The sequence below is a fragment of the Cornus florida genome, unplaced genomic scaffold (assembly GCF_030987335.1).
Source record: "Cornus florida cultivar Cherokee Brave unplaced genomic scaffold, ASM3098733v1 CherokeeBrave_3.0.0_Hap2_Chr05, whole genome shotgun sequence".
NCBI classification, from domain to species: Eukaryota; Viridiplantae; Streptophyta; class Magnoliopsida; order Cornales; family Cornaceae; genus Cornus; species Cornus florida.
In genome coordinates, this window is record NW_026775575.1 from 4,404,335 (window position 1) to 4,423,440 (window position 19,106).

The following is a 19,106-nucleotide window of genomic DNA, read 5'->3' on the forward strand; positions in this document are numbered from 1 at the left end:
AGGAATGATGAGCATCACGAACTGATGAGTGCTGAAAAGTACGTATTTAAACCCATTAAGCTTAAGTATTCTAGGACGTTTATTTAATCTTATTTCCCCATTTTATTCTATTCATGTTATTGTCTTTTTTAGGTGCTTATCCCAAAAATAAGTTAATTCAGCCAAATAAGAGCTTAAAAGAAGTTAACTCAAGCTGAATGGAAGAAATGAGCGAAGTGGAAGCAGATTAAAGCAAAGTATGAAAATTCAGCATGTTCGATCGATCTCAGAATTTCTTCGATCGATTAAAAGTTCATCGATCTAGACAGTTCAAGATGGATCTAAGCCTTTGTCCTTATCCAAAAGAATCCAACAAGTTCTATCGATCCAACATTTCCCAGATCGATCGAAATGATTTGATCTTATCCACACCTACCACCCACCTACCACTTTTGTCTTTTTCCCAAAAATATCCCAAAATATCTGAGAGATTTGTCTTTATTCAAAAAGGCGCCGCCAAAGATGATCGATCTCTACGGCATTCGATGGATCTCAGCCAAGTTCGATCGATCTCACTCGATCGATCGAACGTCCTAAAGTCCGAAAAAAGACAAATTCTAGCTCATTAAAAGTTGGCTCATGGTGCAAAAATTGAAAGGACCTTAATGCATGAATCCAGACCATTGGTATGACATTTGACCTACCTATATAAGGATTGAGGGCCACTTTTAGAGCATAGTTGTTATTTATAACTTGTAACATTCAACATAATTCATATATATCTCATATCTTGGAGAGGAGGCTAGAGATTAGAGAGTTTTACACATTTTGGGAGTTCTTCCATTCTTCTAGGGTTTCCATCAAGAAAGAGGTCATTCCTACCATGGAGATAGCCCTTGAGTGTTGGATGACTACTTCAATGAGTGGCTAGACATCTACTTGGGGCTAGAGTAGCCCCTAAATTTGTTTCCTAAACTTAGTTCTTTGTATATTTTTGGGGATTTATTTGTAACAATGTTTTGATCTTAGATTTATATATATATCTTGTGGTTTCTACTTGATGTGTATGGATTAATGCTTTCAATTAATTGTCTATTTCCAATCATATGTCTATGTATGCTAGAATGGATGATTCATGTGCTTTTCTCTAGATTTAGTGGAGTTTATGCATGTTTATATGTATGGATGAAGTTAATCTAGAGATGGTCAAAATATAGAGCTCAATTGAACACTCTTGCAATTTATTTGATGGTTCACACTTGTTTCTTGATGGATTGTACCATACCCTTAGCTTACTTAGTTTAATTTCATGTCTCTAGTGTAAATGTAGTGTAGTTGCTTTAAATTCATAGATAAGTGGACAATCTACTCTTGTTCCTTGGTGTTCCATACTTTTGAATGCATTAGATGTATTATCTAGATAGTTGTGTGTGCATAAATTGTGATTTCATTGAATGGATTTTGGTCTCATTTGATAGGTTATGCTTTCCATTTGATTTGGCCTGACAATCTATGCTTATTTGCCATCCATGCCTTGTTTCAATTAATGTCACACACACACACAAGTTACAAGTCAATTTCCCCATTAATATACAATTGCTAGTGTCTAGTGAAGTCAAGCTTAGTGGTGACCTCTAGTACCCCAAGTCCTCCCCTCTATATCTTTCTCTACTTTATTAATCATTGAATTTTGTTTACTTTAATTTCATTTGCATAATAGCTTAATTAATCAATCCAACCAATCTTTGATCACTCGACCTACTAACCCTATACATTATTTCCATTGCCAGTGCATGCCTATAATCCCTTGGGACGATCCCTACTCACCCTAGCTATAGTTTTAGTTAGAGGTAGTAGTAGCTTTTATAAATTTAAAACTTGGCCACATTACACACTCACACTCTTAGTTCATATCTTTGTAAACTTTTGGTGCAACCGACAACACACCACCACGTACCAAGTCTTCGTACCTAAAAAAAATGTCTCCGTTAACTTTGGGGTGAGTAACATAAAGCTACTTGTAGGAGATGAGCATGCACAGACCTAGCATTTTACAATAATATCACCTTAAGGTGAAACATGTTAAAGGGGTTCATGCCACATAATGTTTATGTCAAAGTAAGACTAAGGGAGCATCATAAGCTACCTTAGAATATTTCCAGCATAAACCATATCATTCATGCAATTTAACAATATAGGAGCATATAGTGTAATGCAACAAGACATAGGTATTCAAAGTTATCAACTTGTGACCTAAAATGCGAAAACAACCGAAACGGTTCATGCCACCTATGGTCTATGTTCTAAATGAGTCTAAGGAATCATCCTATGTTACATTAAATAATTAATACCCAAATTACAATATCAATGCAATTTTAACTAATATTAGAACTTCTAATACAATGCATTAAGGCATAGATTATCGGAGTAAACAACTTGTAATCTAAACTATGAAAATAACACGTTATGACAATTTAGTTCTATTAACTTGTATTAAGAAACAAGGTATGTAAGTATACCAAGCACATGTATACTACACCTAATTGAAATGTTAAACACCACATCATAAGATATGAATAATCTGTATTAAACAACTTGGAATTGAATACGAAATCAAGTAGTGGCGGAAAGACAAGGACATACGGTCTTAATGACCAAGCAAGTTGATATCAGGTTACTAGCCCACAAGGTATTACCTAGTGCGCACTAAACCCAGAAACAAACCGTATATTGGTGTTTTAGGGTTACTAGCCCTCAAGGAACCACCCAATGTACATTAAATGTTATAGGGGGAGCTCTTATCCTCCGTACTAGAGCCATGCCCTAGCTGTAACATATTACAATGCCTTGTAAGCTTTCCTAAAATCAACAAGTTGTGCATCAAGGTATAATACATATACACAATATATTAGTCAACTACCATGCATAAACAAGTCAAGTAAAACACACAATATTCATCCTATGTCTTCAAGCTACAATGGCATACGACATGTCAAATGTATAATGTGTATATAATTAAGTTAAACTATAACTTCTACTCATGTAATACTATAATGTAATCATACAACAAGTTCCAAATTTACAAGTTAAGCATGGATATAACATCAATACTTAATTACCTCAATGAAAGCATACAAGTGGAACTTAATTAAATTAAATAATTAAATTCTCAAGATTTCAAAGCAACTCCAAAAATTCTAAATATAATTTATGTCAAAGGTCATAGCAAGTCCTAATTTAATTTCAAGTTACATGCCAATTCTACCTTAGTTACAACAGGGTAAATTATAATCAATGCCAAGAAAATAATTAAATAAATTTCTCAAAACTCATTCAAATATTCTCTATTTAATATATGTTAAAGAACATATTAAGATATTATTTAAAATCAAGTTACAAGTTAATTCTACACTAGGTACAACTAGGTGAATTAAATTTCATACAAGAAAATAATTAAATAAAGTTTTCTAAACTCATTCAAATATTCTCAATTTAGTATATGTTAAAGAATATACCATACTCATTGCATTTATCAAGTGAAATGTCAATTTAAATGAATGTAACTCTTGAATAGAAATTTATTAAACTAACTAATTAATTTCTCTAGAATTTAAATCAATTTCATTGACTCCAAATAATTATATGCCAATGGTACTATCATGGTAATCACATATATCAATTCAAAAACTTAATTAAGTACATAGAACAATTAAATAGAAATTAATTAATTTTAAATAATTAAATCTCTATATTCTAAAACAACTCAAAATGACTTTATACTAATACAAGTTATAGATCAAGTCATGGCCTTCAAGAATATCATGTCCTAGCTTAATTTCATGCAAGGTACTGCAACCTATTAATTTAAAAATTAAGTATAAGACATGTAAACAATTTATTGTAAGCTATAAAAACAATTAAAGCACTTAGATTAAAAACCTAAATCACCCCCTACCTCACAAGAGGATTGTTCCTCTTGAATCCAAAGCAGACAAAGAAATTTTTGAATTTCCTTCAAGGGTTATATAGAGGATGGTGGGGCAAGTAATTTGTGTTCCAAGCTTTTGAGTCTAAGTTGAGTGGAAGGAGGTCAAAACCAAGGTTTTAAGCCTAGGTTAATGGTTTCCTTCAATGGTGACTAAGGTTTTATGTGAGAAAGATGGTGAAATAAAAATCATGTAAAATGAAATATTAACTCCCTTTGGTGTAATCCTCCACTCACTTGGTCAAAGCGATTCAATTACACGTAGTCTTGCACCATGCCTACACACACAAAAGCTAGACTTTAATTTGGAGTTTACACTTGTCATTAATCCAATGGTTCATTCTAGGCTTAATCTAAAGCTTACACTTGTCGATAATCCAAGCCAACAAATGCACCAATGCTAGGCCAACAAGTGGGTGAATCTCCACCCTCCACATGTCTTCATCCAAGGCTTCCTAGTGTAAACCAATGAGATGCTTACAAGTGGACCAATGAGAATGTGACACCTGTCACACTTTTCGATAATTGCAAAAAGGTCCTTTTTGAAAATATCTTCTAAAATAAATTACAAAAAGGTTCCTAAGAAATAAAATAATTACTTTCTATAATTATTGAAAAACCCCAAAAACAAATAATATTTCCAAATAAACTATGCATCCATGCCCTTTTACGTAAAAGTAAGCAACTACCATACTTTTCTAGAAAAGTAAAAATAGACAAAGCATGTAATTTAAATATCAAGGATGCATGCAAAATTGGAACCAAATCGAAGCACAAAAATTGAGGTTACGTGAAGGAAATCATTCTTAGGAAAAAAACGAAAAGTGAATAGTGTCAAAAAAAATGAAAATGAGGAAATGACTCGGTCTTTAAAGGAAGTTGTCAATACAAACAAAACAGTCTCGTAAACCATTTTCAAGCACTCGAGATGACACCCAGTGATGAGAAACAGAACTCGAAAAAGAAAATTAAACGAAAAAAATTTATCCGTAAAATTTGAGAAAAATGAAAGGAAGGAAAATGACCAGGTCATTTGCAATCCTTGAGTAAGTATTTTATAATCAAGGAACCTTCCACTAGAATGGTTTCTACAATCTCCTTCATGAACTTGGTTCAGCATTTCTAAAGCCTCTGTTGGCATCAAGCACCACAAGTACAACCCTGAGAATGATCTTCGATATATACTATTGTTTGTAATTGAGTATTTGGTAACGGTAAACCTTATCCTTTTGGCTTCGTCATTCTAATCTCGGAGAGTTCCTTTTTAGAGATAGTTTTCCAATGGATCAATCCAGCTAGGTTCTCTCAGAGCCTATAGGATCATTGATGTCTTCTTTGTCAACACACAAAATAGTGTACAACTTTTAGAGAATGTCAGGCGGGAATCACATTTAAAATTTATAAAAGCCACTTAACACTTATACTATGTAGTATAAAGTGAGAAGGGATCGTCCTAAGAGATTGAACATGTATTAGAATTAAATCGAACTTTAATGCTAATGAGATTGTAAAGAAAGTTGGTTTGGTTTGTTTTAAACTACAATTTGAATTTAAAATCATGTAAAGTAATTAAACTAAAATGATTAAGTTAAAAGAGATAAGAGAAGAGTCTTAGGGCATAGGAATCACCACTAAGCTCACTAACTAAGCCACAAATCTTTGCCTAAATGGGGGAAAAATCATGTTGTAACCCAAGTGCGTGCTACTAATTGCAATAAAGAACATGGCCATCAAATTCAAGCATGAATTGTCTACCTAACGACAAGCATGATTAAAATGTAGTGTAATTCATCAAGTTCACGCATAAACCATCAAATTAATCCATAACTGTAGCACACATCAATCTAGAGAATAATTCAATTTGTAGTAATAAGCCATGGATTATCAAATTTAAGCATTGATTGCTTACAATTAAGCTAAGACAATGAATTTATGGCAATTAAACTAAAGGTGTAGTACAATCCATCAAATTAATCAACAAATGCATCTAGTGAAATCCATGTATAGCCATCATTAAATTCTCAAGAAACAATACATAGACATGTAACCAATCTAGAAAATTATTTGAAAGAATTCAACTATAGATAAAATCATGAGAAAAACCAAGATCCATATATTCAAAAGGCTATAGCATTCATTACAACAATAAATTCCCCCAAAAAGACAAAGAGTATGGTTTAGAGATCAAGCCTGGGGCTCTTCAAGCCCTAAATGGTGTTTAGCCACTCATATAGGAGGTGGATGTGATCTTGGAACCCTCAAGGGCAATCCCCAAACATGTCTCCATCTTCTTCCTCTTGGTATTTTTGATAGAAATCCTCAAGATCTTGATTTTTTTGCCTACTTTCTTCCCAAGAACCCTAATTCTAGAGAGAGAATTTCTAATGTCTAAAGTTGATCTCTATGTAAAATTAGCTAACAATGTATGGAACCCCTAACAAATAGTTCATGTTGTCTTATATACAAACTCATAGAGTGCTAAACAAGTCAGAAAATAAGCCCCTAATTGGTTCAATCTCGCAGCCACTTGGTAGGTGAAGTTCGGGTGAAACTAGGAATAAAATAGCTCACTGCCAGTTTACTCACAATCGATCATGGATTTCTGTGATCGATCGTCAACTTTTGTAATCGTAGTTGACGTGGTAGTCCTATCTTGATAGCTGGCTGTCTTATCTGTTGAGCTGGAGCTGACGTGGCATTGCGAACGATCGCAGTTGGCTGAGATCGATTGTGAATTGGACGAACGATGATGTGGCAGCCTTATCCAATGCTGACATAGCTACGAACGATGATGTGGCCTGTGATCGATCATGAAGAATCTGTGATCGATTGTGGATGCTCCAGTGCGATTTTCTGAACTTTTTCAAATTTTCTGCTTGACTCGAAAACTGTTTTAGTAGGCCGTTTTTAGCCCATATAAACCGTATTGACCTGAAACAGACAAAAACATAAATTATAACTGAAACAAAAAGTAAGATAGATGAAGGGACTAAAATATCCTAGCTTAGGTGCTAAAATGTTTGAGCACTAATTGATGTGTGTCAGTTTATTACCACACGTAATAGCATGAATCTTTGTAGGATAGTACTATATAGAGGGTGTCGATCCCACAGGGAGATGACTGTTCTTTGCTTCGTTTTTAACTAATCAAACTTATTTCTTGGTTTACAGGTAACTGGTTGAATTGATTGATTGATTGGTTATCACGAACATAAAATAAAATTAAACTTGGTGAGTTCTCAAATGTGATGCATTTTCTCACCTAAGCTAGGGTATTTTAGTCCATTCATCTATCTTACGTTTATGTTTTAGTTCTTATTTGTGTTTTTGCTTATTTCAGGTCAATAAAGTTCAAACAGGCTAAGAAGAGCCATTTAGCTTATATTTTGAGTTAAGGAGCAAATTTGGAAAGAAGTCAGAAAAATTGCACCGGTGAAGCTTCGATCAATCGAAGGAATCCCAATCGATTGAAGAAGGCTACAATCGATCAAAATCAAGGTAGTGCCAGATCAGCAATTCAGATAAGGCCAAGAAGATATTTTCATGACACGTCAGCTTCGATCGATCGAAGTAAGTGTTTGATCGATCAAAAACCCTTCGATCGATCGAAATGACTGTTGGCAGTATGCTGTTTAATTCCTGAGCGAGCTCGGACTCTACCTACTTTTGTAGCTACAAATTTCCACCAATCAGAGGCAGTATTTCTGACTTGTAGCCTACTAAAAAAGGCTTGTAATAGATTTAATTGAACCAATTTGTAAAAAGTTCCTCTAGTTGATATTTTACCAATTATAGAAATAGTTTCTCTCTAGAATTAGGGTTTATGAAGAAATTAAGGATGAAGAAAATGATGCCAATCTCCAAGCTAACTGTGATACGCCTCGGATCCGAGACACGGGTTGATCAGGCCCAGGCCTAAACCCGAGGGAATATTAAACAATTAAAGTATTTTAAAGTGAACACAGATGACAAAATGAAATAATAAAGATGGAATAAAACTAAAAGAAACATTAATTATAAAATCCTCCATGTATAACTGAAAGTTGAAACTCCAATCCTCTAAAACTTCAAGGTTACAACTTGGGAATCCACTGATGGACCCCTAACCAAAAGTTCAGCTAAAACTGAAAACTGAAAATAGATAATGCTAGAAATATCGAGAGAAGTCCTACGTAATCAAATGAAGGTGAGACTGTCCTTGACAAGCACGATCAAGCTCTAAGGCTGGAACCGTCCTGTACCTAAAAAGAATAATGAAGGAGTGGGTCAGACCCATGAGCTAGTTCTAATCTAACTGCAATCCATACAGTGACCCGATACGCAGATACACCGTAGACACCTCACAATATCTATCTAGTCCATACGTATAAATATATCCACACTAAGGGACATTCACTAGTCTATAATAGGGGTCTCAACCTGAATAGAAGGCAACATGCGAATACACACCCAAAGGTGGGCATGAGTACCTAGACCTAACAGGGTACACCTCAACCTATTATAACCAGCTACGCATCCACTGCATATACGCATCCTAACCAACGAGTCTGAGACTCAAGCTCAACTCGTGGTACCATAAACATATATATAAAGTCCATCCAAATCCAGGGTATGCAATTCAACTATTTATTAAACTGACATACAATAAACCAACTAGTTAGTCACTCAACTTATTCAGTTGATATGACTTAACTACCATCCGTTAATCCAGGAAGTCATCCAACTTGGTTACAGCTGATCTGACTTAGTCACAATTAGGATTCGATATCTTTTAATCTATTCCATTAATCCATTAGGTTAGGTTTATGCGTTTTGAGCTAAACCGTCCCTAGTATGTCACCGTCCCATACCGGTACATACAATCCTCCATATCCATGTAAATTACAACATATATAACAGTTCAATAATTTACAGACCAAAAACCACCATCCAATAATTGCAGAAGGAATCTTAATAATCTAGCAAATAAAATTCAGTAGTAATCCATGTAATTGCATCGAAGAATAAACTATTCTAACAATTAACATCCAACACATGCATAGTCAAATTTAATAAAACAGTGACCCTATCATGTATTTAAAATTAGTTCTATAATAATATTATAGTTCAATAAATCGCTAAATTAAACTAAGCGATCTAGTTCCCTCCATCTGGTAACAGAGTGATAAGTCATATACTTATATTTTGTTGTATCCTTTAGCACAGAGCCTCCACTATGCCACAAGTCCAATATATTACTTTAAAAGACTTCATCGTGCATCTAAAATAAATTTAAAATCATTTTATAGCACCCTAAACCGTCAGATTACAATTAATCAACAAATCCCCTTTCAGCCATTAACTGTACGCAAAGTTGTCAAATAGCGTACTGTTAATTCTATTTAAAACTAAGGGGTAAATTTATGCAATTCAAGACCTTAGTTACATGTTAAAATTATTATTTAAACACCCAATTAAAATTTTAAAACTGATTAATGACCCAGAATGCCCAAACAGTGACAAAAGTATTAAAAAGTGCCGTAAAAACAAATTCCAAAATTCACAAAAGGTTGGAGCCTACTCTAAAAAGAAAGAGCAGGCTCTTTCTTACTTGGAGCTGGCTCCACATTCCCTTGGAGCCGGCTCTTGTTGAAGGAGAGCTGGTTCTTGCTTTCCAGAGCCGGCTCTCTCCCTCTTGAGAGCCTTCTGTTCTGTCTCTGCTCCGTTTCAGCTCATCTTCTCCATCTCCGATCCAGTCCTAACCTACTATTGGTCTCTAAAAATAATTTTAGAAGTTTAATTAACACCCAGTAGCTTCCTATTAATTTAATTACAGTAACTAGAATCAATTACCAGAATTACATTTAAATTAAAATGGCTACTGAACTGCATATACTTTAAAACCAAACTAAAACGGATTTACGACAACAGTTCCCTTCCAACTCATTTGTTCTTCCTCTAAATTTGAATTTAAAGGACTTAAATTACATCTAATGTCCAGTCAGATCTTGGTTCATCGCAGTAAGGTTCAAAACCAAAAGTAAAACCGTGGAACGTTTCATGCCAAAACAGAGACAAGGAAAACATACATGCTATAATTGTTTGGTAAATAAAATCTCACAGATAAAACGATCAAGTAAAACATATATAAAACATGCATGGTTCAGTTTAAGGCTAATTAATCTCCTAGAGACTGTCCAGGTGCACAGAACACAAATCAAAGGGAAGGAGGAAGATAAGAACTTGCCTTTGAGTTTCAGACTTGAAACTCTAAATTCCCAGTTTTGTATTGCCCGTTCAATTCCCCACTGCTGTTCCACAAACCCACGTTCCTTCTACCTTGCTTCCACCTATCCTTCCTCTCCTATCTCTCTCTATTCTCCCTCTGTATCCCACGGTCTCTGTTGTTTTTACAGAAATTACGTTTAATTATTCTAAAACCCTAAACCACCGTGACACACATACTTATAGGCTTAGTGATTAAACCCTAATCCATGTAACCTTAAAGCCAGAGCCCATCTCGGCCCATAAACCGACCTAAGATAAAAACCTACGTCGGCCACCCATGTAAATTGCAACCCTAAATTCACGTAAAGAACAGAAAACTAAATTCCCTTAAATTTAAATTTCCATTAAATAAAATTGATTAAACAATTAAATAAATAAATAAAATTATACAAACAGTTACCAAAAACATATTAAGTAACATGACTGATTAAACAAATAAACCATTAAGCAATTAATTAAACCAAATAATGCACATACAACCAATTTAAACAAATGAAAAACAATAAAACAAATAAAAATGCGATTAAGACAATAAAATAAAGAAAAATGCAATACAAAAAATATTAAAAATGCCGAGACTATCCTTTTAAAATTAGGGGTATTACACTAACCCTTGAGGGTTCCATGGCCACTACAATGAGTGGCTAAATCCTTCTCTTGGGGCTAGAGATAGCCTCTAGGCTTGCTTCCTAAACCTAGCCTTTTGTATATTTTTAGGGATCTTAGTTGTAATTGATGTTTTGACCATGAATAAATATAGATCTTGTGATTTTTACATGATTTGTATGAATTAATGCTTTTAATTGATCATTTAATTCTATCCATGTGTCTATGTATGCTAGAATGAATGTTCATGTGCTTTCCTCTATATTTAATAAATTGATGCATGTCTATATGTGTTGATGTTATAAATCTAGTGATGGTCAAGGCATGGTGCTTAATTGATTACTCTTGTAGTTTATTTGATGGTTCATACTTATTTCTTGATGGATTCTGCCACCTCCTTAGTTTAATTAGCTTAATTTTTATGTCATTAGCTTAGTTGTAGTGTAATTGCTTTAATTTTTTAGATAGGTGGACAATCCATTCTTGTTGTTTGATGTTTCTTACTTATGAGTGCAAAAAGTACATCTCTAGATTTTTGTATGTGCACTAATTGTGGTTTAATTGAATAATTAATGGTCTCATTTGATAGGTTCTGCTATTCACTAGACTGATTAGATAATCTATCCTTATTTGCCATCCATGTGATAAGCGCCGAATAATGTATATTCAAGCGCCCTAAATTACATTAACAAAGTCCAGTTATTAATTATTTTATGTAGATTAACTCCATTTCTATGATTTTATGCATTTTCAGGTTCATTGGCCAAAATGGAACAAGAATAAGGCCTTGTGGAATCTTGAGCAACAAAAGGTGCCAACGCTGAATTCTGGCAGCAGTAGAGCCTGGGCTTTGCTTGCCATTTTGACCTTCCAAACTCGAGAACTGGACTTCCCTCATAACATGAAAGATTTAGAGCTCTGAATCAGCTTTCTAAATCTTCAAGTGGTTCATCATTCGGAGTTCGGAGCAGAGAGTTATGATCTTCACAACAGAGGTGCACAGAACTGCCTAGCAGCACTGATGTACTGCCTTTCTCCCCATTTTCGACCAACCAGACTTGAGAATTGGGTCTTCATCAAAACATGAAGTTTTTAAAGCACTGAATCAGCTCTCCAAATATTCAAACAGTTTGTCATTCGGAGTTCGGGGCACAAAGTTATAGCAGTTTTCCCAAAATAGGTCAGCACTGAGCAAGAGGAGCATGTTGCACATTGCACTAAGTTAGAGTGCTCGAGGTCACCAAGCGTGTGCTCGAAAATCAGGCAGAATGCCCTTCGGAAATGGCTCATTTCAGCCCACTTGCACATTGGTTTCCTCAATGCCATCTTCCTTCTTTATGAAGTGGTTGGAGGTGTTCCTTGGAGGAGAGAGGGTATTGTTGGAGCATAAAAGGCTACCCAAAGGCCACATATAGAAGAAAGCTTTATCTTGAGCAAGGGAAAGGAGAGAGAAGAGAGCAAGGAGAAGGGTGTTCTTGAGTGCTACAGTAGGAGCTCGAAAATGGAGATGAGGATGATGCTTCTTCCTTCTTCTAGCTCACCAATGGGTAACTAAACCTCATCTAGGGAGGTGATGAAACCCCTCCCTTGTAAGCATGTGTTAGTATAGTTTATTTTTGGGGATTACAATGTATTTTTGATAGTCTTTCCATGGTCAAGAGCCTCATTTTTGTTGTAATGAATGTTGAATGTTTTAAATGATTATTGTGAGTTATTCATCTTGTCTTGGATGGTTGCTTTTCTTAATCATATTGCTTGCACTTCCATGGTGACAATGGAAGTTAGATCATGGAATGGTTTTAATGGCATGGAGTTGGAGAACCTAGATAGTTCATGGCTTAGGGTTTCCCTTTGATGGGCTATACTTGATTCTTAGCTTTATGTGCATTCACCATTTAAATTAGGGCTTGATAATCCTTGGCTTAGTAAGCATGTTCTAAGCTACATTTTAGTTTAGGTAGTTGATCATGTGAACCTTTGATGGTTTATTCTTGCCTTTCTAATTAAATGAACTTCTTAAGGATATTATAACAACCTAGTATTGTTATGTATCATGACTATCATATATGTTGTTTTCCCCTTAAATTAATCTTAACCTAGCATGTGTATAGGGATGGAGGTGGATTCATTTCCCTAGCCTTCTTTACTTGTACTTCACTCCCTTGAATTCTTGCAATTTATTGTTTTATGCACTTTTAATTTCCTAGCTTAAGTGACATCCAACAAAACCTCTATCCACCCTTCATCATTCTAAGAATGATTCTAGACATTTAGGTTGTATTAGACTAGCGCAGTCCCTGTGGTTCGACTTACCCGACCAATAGCCCTATTTTACAATGATTCGTGCTATTGCGAAGGTTGATGTTAATTGACCAACCGATCAATTTTTGGCGCCGTTGCCGGGGATTGCAAACGGTTTAGCAACCGAAGTTTCTAGGGTTAAATTTAGTTTGATTGTGAATATTGTGTCTTGTGAATATTCCTTGTGTGTTTTGACCACCTTTGTGTTTTAAGTGTTGTAAGATTCTAGGGACTCGAAGCTCGCCGTGGGAATGCTAGCAAATTGTAAGTCTAGAGGACCCCAGGTAAGTCTCGTGACTTCTAGTTTCGAGTTGTGAATATTGTGCATGTGTTAAATTTAGTTTTAGTTTTGTTGTGAAGCCCTTGTTGAGGCTCTTATCCTGTTTAAATTTTGTGTTAAAGCATCGGTCCTTGTCGTGGCCATTTACATTTTCCGTCTTGATAATTGAGGAGAAAGGGAACATCGTATGTGGGGTTGTGGTTGATGAATTGCTTTGTTGAGTATATGCTTTGTTGTTGATGTTCGGTCGTAGGTCACTTTCCTTACCCACAATCGATTCGCCCATTGATATCAATTCTCTTGAAAGAACTCTTAGACGGAACCTTAGGGAACCCACTCTTACAAGGGACCTTGAAACTGAATTCAATATAATGGGGGATAACGTAGGAAATCCGGGGAATGAAAGGGCTGAAATTCCTAATATCGAGCCAATGACTCTTACAGATCATTTCATCCCTACCACCTATGCTTCTCCATCTTGCATAGTGATGCCAAACATCGATGCAGCTCAATATGAGATCAAGTCCAGTACCATTCAAATGCTTCCATCATTTCATGGCTTTGATAATGAAGATCCATACAAGCATCTTGATGAGTTCCTTGAAATCTGTTCAACCATCCGGTTAAGAGGTTTTCCGGACAATGCACTTCATCTCCATCTCTTCCCATTCTCCCTAAAGGATAGGGCAAAATATTGGTTGAACTCCCTCGCTCCCAACTCTATTACTTCTTGGGCTCAATTGCAACAAGAATTTCTTAAGAAGTATTATCCGGTGAGTAAAACCAACCAAATGAGGCGTTCCATTCTAAGCTTTTCTCAAGTTGATGGAGAACAACTCCACGAGACTTGGGAAAGGTTACAAGATCTTCTTCGAAAGTGTCCTCATCATTTGATCCCAAAATGGCAATTAGTGCAAGCTTTCTATGCCGGCTTGACCGAAACCCATAGATTCATGGTTGATTCTTCTTGTGGTGGGATGTTCATGTCCAAGAATGCGGATGAGGCTTGGACCTTACTTGAGAATTTGAGTGAAAATTCACTTCAACACAATTCTCGTAGGGCTCCGACCGCAACCACTCCAAACAACACAAACCCTTGTCAACCAAAGTCAATAAGGGAGGAATCATCTCAAGTGGATGCCATCGCTCATAAATTCTATCAATTGATGGCACCACATCTTCCTCCTTCATTGTCTCAAAATTCGGCAAGTTCAGTTTGTGCTTCATGTACTAGTCCATTCCATCTCTCGGAAGATTGCCCCACATCGGAGCAATTTCCTAGTCCCAACCAAGAGCAAGCTAATGCCATGTTCTCGCGGCCCGGGAACAATCCATATTCCAAAACCTACAATCCGGGTTGGCGTGATCATCCGAATTTCTCATGGCGGCAACAAGCCCCACAGAATTCCCAATTCCAAAACCAAGGGCGGCAAAATTATCCCTCTTCTCAATATCAAGGTAGACCTTTCCAAGCCTCTTCAAGCTACCGTCCTCCTTACAATCCAAATGTCTCCAATCAACCTCCTGTGTGTCCAACTGACGAGATAGTAGCTGCAAACAAGCAAATGATGGAATCATTAAATAAGCAAATAATGGATGCCAACAAGCAACTCTTGACATCCTTGCAGCCTACTCTCCAAATGGTTCACTCTCATACTCAATCCATAGCTAATCTCGAAAATCAAGTGGGCCAAATAGCTAACTCGGTGAATCAATTGCTTCAAAAGGACAAGGGCAAGCTTCCCTCTCAACCTTTTGAAAATCCTAGAGGAATGCATGTGATTGACAAAACCCCTCCTCCGAGTGGGCCGACTCATGAACAAGTTCAAGCTATCACCACCCTTCGGAGTGGTAGAGTGGTGGACAACAAGGTCGATGGAGACAAAAGTGAAGAAGTTTCGCCGTTGAAAAATCCAAATTCAAGCTCTTCTAATCCAAATTCTTGTCCCAATACCATTCACGGATATCCCACACATGTCTCCCTAAATGTGGAAACTACTTATGAGCCAAAAGCTCCGTTTCCTCAACGTCTTCAAGAGTCGACACACTTTGGGAACAAGAATTGTAAAATTCAAGACATGTGGGAAGTCTTCAAGCAAGTGAAGATTAACTTGCCCCTGTTGGATGCTATCAAGCAAATCCCTCCCTATGCAAAATTTCTCAAAGATTTGTGCACTCAAAAGCGCACTTCTAAAAATCATTTGCCAAAAAAAGTGAGGTTGACTGAAAATGTTAGTGCTATTATTCAGCACAGCACTCCCCCGAAGTATAAGGATCCGGGTGCCCCCACAATCTCGTGCGTCATTGGTGACAGCAAAATCGAGAGGGCCCTCCTTGACTTAGGAGCTAGTGTGAATTTAATTCCATACTCGGTCTACCTACAACTTGGTTTGGGCGATCTTAAGCCAACTTCCGTGGTTTTGCAACTTGCCGATAGATCGGTTAAGCATCCACGAGGTATTCTTGAGGACGTCATCATCAAAGTGGACAAATTCTACTTCCCGGTAGATTTTGTGGTTCTTGATACGGAACCAGTCCATGACCCAAAAAAGCACATTCCCGTGATCCTTGGTAGACCATTTTTAGCTACGGCTAATGCATCAATTAATTGCCGAACCGGGGTGATGGACATTGCTTTTGGAAACATGCAAGTCAAACTCCACATCTTTCATGCAACTCAACATCCCTCCAATGAGGATGATTATTTTCTTGTGGATGTCATTGATGAAGTGGTCGAAGAATCTCTCCCCTTCATCCTAAGCAAAGATCACCTTGAAACTTGCATGTCTCATTTTGACTTCTCAAACTTTGATGTTGATCAAGCCATTCAAGAAGTCAAATCCTTGCTTGATATTAATGCTATCATGGATGTACCTCCTTGGAAAATTCCAAAAGAACCACTTCCCCAACTTTCCACCACTCCTCCGGTCCCATCATTGTTATCTCCGCCACAACTTGAGCTTAAGCCGCTCCCGGCCCATCTCAAGTATGTGTTCCTTGGTCCAAAGCAAACCCTTCCGGTCATTATTGCCTCGGACCTTCAAAAAGACCAAGAGACCAACCTTTTAGCGGTGCTCCAAGAGCATAAAGAAGCTATTGGTTGGACAGTGGCAGATTTGAAAGGAATTGACCCCTCCATTTGTATGCACCGCATTCATATGGAGGATGACGCAAAGCCTACTAGAGAGGTCCAGTGCCGGTTAAATCCAAACATGAAGGAAGTGGTCATGAAAGAGGTGATCAAATTGCTAGATGCGGGAATCATCTATCCTATCTCTGATAGCAAGTGGGTGAGCCCCACACAAGTTGTCCCCAAGAAATCCGGGCTCACCGTTGTTGAAAATTCAGCGGGCGAGCTCGTGCCACAACGAACCACCACCGGGTGGCGTGTGTGCATTGACTATCGTAAACTCAACTCATCAACTAGGAAGGATCATTTCCCACTCCCATTTATTGATCAAATCCTAGAAAGGTTAGCCGGCCAAAGCTTCTATTGTTTTCTTGATGGTTATTCCGGCTATAACCAAGTGGCCATCGCCCCCCAAGATCAAGAGAAAACAACATTCACATGTCCCTTTGGTACTTTTGCCTATCGACGCATGCCTTTTGGTCTATGCAATGCACCGGCAACGTTCCAAAGGTGCATGATGTCCATATTCTCCGATATGGTTGAAAGGTTCTTGGAAGTTTTCATGGATGACTTTTCCGTATTTGGCTCCTCCTTTGACTCGTGTCTCAAAAATTTATCTCTTGTGCTCCAAAGATGCAAAGAGACGAATCTCATTCTAAGTTGGGAGAAAAGCCACTTTATAGTCCAAGAAGGCATTGTTTTAGGACATGTCATTTCTAAGCGGGGAATCGAGGTAGACAAGGCAAAAGTTGAGTTAATCTCTAATCTTCCTCCTCCGAGTTCCGTCCGTCAAATCCGTTCTTTTCTTGGCCATGCCGGATTCTATCGTCGCTTCATCAAAGATTTTAGCAAAATCTCACGACCCTTGTGTAATCTCTTAGCCAAGGATGTTCCGTTCAATTTTGATGACGCTTGCATGGAAGCTTTCATCAAACTTCGCATTCTCCTCTCCTCTGCCCCAATCATGAAACCCCCTAATTGGTCTCTTCCCTTTGAGATCATGTGTGATGCATCCGACTATGCATTAGGGGCGGTTTTGGGCCAACGTGTGGATAAACTTCCGCATGTCATTTATTATGCTAGCAAAACTCTCTGCGATGCCCAATTGAACTACACCACCACTGAAAAAGAATTGCTAGCTGTGGTGTACGCCTTGGATAAATTTCGCTCCTATCTTCTTGGCTCCAAGGTCATCGTTTTTTCAGATCATGCCGCTCTTAGGCATTTGTTAGCGAAAAAATAGACAAAACCCCGCTTAATTCGATGGATCCTCTTACTTCAAGAGTTTGACATTGACATCCGGGAGAAAAAAAGGGACCGACAATGTTGTCGCCGATCATCTCTCTCGCTTACTTATTGAGAAATCTTCAGAATTTGCAGCCATCCGTGATTCCTTTCCGGATGAGCAACTTCTTCAAGTTTCACATTCTACTCTTCCGTGGTTTGCGGATATTGTCAATTATCTTGCGGTTGGCAAAATTCCAGCTCATTGGTCCAAACAAGAGAGGGACCGGTTTTTCTCCCAAGTCAAGCATTTCTTTTGGGAAGATCCAGAATTATTCAAGTATTGCCCGGACCAAATCATCCGGCGATGTATTCCTGAAACCGAGGCCACAAGCATTTTAAATTTTTGCCATACTCTTGCTTGTGGAGGCCATTTCAGTGCCAAAAAGACCGCTAACAAAATCCTTCAAAGCGGATTCTTTTGGCCTACCTTGTTCCGGGATGCATACAATTTTTGCAAATCGTGTGAACGATGTCAAAAACTTGGATCCATGTCCCGAAGAGACATGATGCCCCTCACCAACATTTTAATTGTTGAAATTTTTGATGTGTGGGGGATTGACTTCATGGGACCATTTCCATCTTCTTATGGCTATGAGTACATCCTTGTAGCGGTGGATTATGTGTCTAAATGGGTTGAAGCCGCGGCTACCAAAACCGATGATCATAAAGTCGTGATCCATTTCATTCAATCTCACATCTTTAGTCGTTTTGGTACACCCCGAGCAATCATTAGTGATGGTGGATCTCATTTCCGAAATCGTTATCTCAAATCCGTCCTTGCTAAGTATTCAGTCATTCATAAGGTTGCTACACCTTACCACCCTCAAACGAGTGGTCAAGTAGAGATTTCTAACCGGGAGATTAAGCACATTTTAGAAAAAACGGTTAGACCGGACCGCAAAGATTGGTCATTACGGCTAAACGATGCACTTTGGGCTTACCGGACAGCTTATAAGACACCCATTGGCATGTCACCATATCGACTTGTCTTTGGCAAAGCATGTCATCTCCCGGTAGAATTAGAGCACCGTGCTTATTGGGCCGTAAAAAGGTTCAATTTTGATCTCAAACAAGCCGGCTCTAATCGTGCGTTGCAATTAAATGAACTTGAGGAATTGCGTAATGACGCGTATGAAAATGCAAAAATTTACAAGGCAAAGACTAAAGCTTTTCATGACAAACACATCGTCAAAAAGTCTTTTGCCCCGGGACAAAAGGTCTGGCTTTTCAATTCCCGCTTGAAGCTCTTTCCCGGTAAACTCCGGTCAAGA